This window comes from Palaemon carinicauda, chromosome 8 (genome assembly GCF_036898095.1).
Source record: "Palaemon carinicauda isolate YSFRI2023 chromosome 8, ASM3689809v2, whole genome shotgun sequence".
NCBI classification, from domain to species: domain Eukaryota; kingdom Metazoa; phylum Arthropoda; class Malacostraca; order Decapoda; family Palaemonidae; genus Palaemon; species Palaemon carinicauda.
Window position 1 is genome coordinate 92,680,439 of NC_090732.1, and position 2,144 is coordinate 92,682,582.

General features: G+C 36.1%; 1 protein-coding gene across 1 annotated transcript in view; it reads left to right on the plus strand.

Moving 5' to 3' along the window:
• Nucleotides 1-250: 250 nt before the first annotated feature.
• The window catches only part of LOC137644926 (protein big brother-like), a 207,091-nt gene continuing 205,197 nt past the window's right edge, over nucleotides 251-2,144 (plus strand). The window contains 1 exon segment of the mRNA XM_068377802.1: nucleotides 251-389. The gene's annotated coding sequence lies outside the window, so the exon portion shown is untranslated.

Genomic DNA, 2,144 nt, shown 5'->3' on the forward strand with positions numbered 1-2,144 from the left:
TTCTCTGTTTGAAGTAGTGGAGTCAGGGACGAAGAGTGAGGGGGTTTGTATTTGGGTGCCTTAGCAAGGGTACCTCCCACTATACCATTCCACCAATCACAACTTAGACCGTTCCCACTTTCATCTCATGCGGAATTAGCTCCTCCCCAGTTCCTACCTACCTCTGCCTCATTCTACCAATAGCATTCGCCAATTATAAATGGGCGTGGCTGGATCAATGGAGGCTCCTTTTCGGCAGGTGGTCAGTTGGTCTTTATCTAGTGATCTGTGCACATGTGAGCTCTGAGTTTCTTGCCCAACTGCAACGTGAGCGCTATCCACAGATGGTGTTTGTTTGTGCTAGCCATTCTGACAGCTGGTGCTAGTTCCTCTAAGTCCAATTGTGCGAGGTGATTATTCTATCTCAGTAATGCGTACATTTAACCAATATTAAGCTTAATTCCATTGTCAAATAACCTCTCAATTTCTCATCATATTACATGATCGATGGGGAAAATTATATATTATCAATAAAGGAATTTCCTGCATTCAATGACGCAAAACGAATAACCCAATAACGGATTACTTCTGTACTCAGCCGTTTTTAAAATTCGTTTAAATTACCGCTATCTTCTGTAGAACACCTCTCTCTCTCTCTCTCTCTCTCTCTCTCTCTCTCTCTCTCTCTCTCTCTCTTGCGTGTTTTAAAAACTCACCTAAGAAAGAATTATCCGATAATTTTTATGAACATTTCACGAACACAATCTCTCTCTCTCTCTCTCTCTCTCTCTCTCTCTCTCTCTCTCTCTCTCTCTCTCTCTCTCTCTCTCTCTCATGAAAAGTGGGATGTTCTCAAGCTGCACGATTCTGTAATTGATAATTCAAACGATTTCCTTCAAACGTATTCACGCGGAGCAATTATTCAATGATCTTGTTAAAAAAAAAAAGAGTATATATTCACCAAGTTGTTGAGGAAATATTACCTATTTACTCTTTATTAGATAAAACTTCATTCCTAACACTATTGAAATAGTGAATTTTGTCTAAAAAAAGTGAGCCCTGATGTCTCGAAGCAAAACTGGCTATTCTTCAAACGGTTACACACGAATAACATAAAAGTACAGCCATGGTATTTTTGCTGCCACGAGGAACCATATGATTTATCTACTCCATGACTGACGATTCTACGGTTTTCTAGAACTTCCGCGAGTTTCGTGACAGTCTTTTAGAATTCTGCCATAATTATTCGAGGAACAATTGCTAGCAATTAACTCTGAATATTTTAGCAAAATCATTACCATTCTCAGTGCCATTACTATAAAGTATCTTTTTTTCGGTAAAAATCGTATTAAGTAGAGTATTGTTATCTTTATCTGCCGGGAGATTAATTTTCCATCGTTTTTTTTTTTTTTTTTTTTTTTTTTATTCATCCTCGTTCTTGTAATGAAAATTTTTGGCTTTTCAATAACGATTATAACAAAGAGATAAAAACCTGGCATTTCATGGATCCCGGCCATATAAATTAATCATTCAGGAAGAAACGATAACGAGAAAAATTTATGGTTTTCATTTTACTCACACTATTGTTTATCGGTGTATAACCGTTGTCTTGCTAGATACTCCAAACAATGATTTTACTCTACATCAAGCCAGAGGGCACAAGAAAATAAATTCTCACCTTCACACGTTCGGGATATATCATTTTGCTTCTTTGCAGACCAAATAAAAGTTATCGAATTCCAACCCCCAAATAAACTGTATAAAATGGCTTGGAAAAATGATTTCCACTGCCATTCGTAGCTCAAATAGATAAAATGATGAATGGTCAGCCACCGCATTTGAAGGGACATCGTGTCCATCTTGAATTTAAGGTTCATGGACAACTGATTACTACGTTCCGCCTAATTTATATCCGAGTTAGACGGTCTACCGCATATAAGGAGGGTTCAGGTTATGGTATTCCATGATAAGTAATTTAATCCTTAATGGTTTAGAGTGAGAATATTAACACATTCTAAACCAATTTATATCCTTCATGGAAATGCTAGGATATAATTTAATTTTGAAGGATTAGACTTGTTTTCTTTTTTTTCTTTTAAACCTAATAAAGATATTTTCATATTATTTAAGGGTAGACATATTTATTGATAATTGATATTAATTTA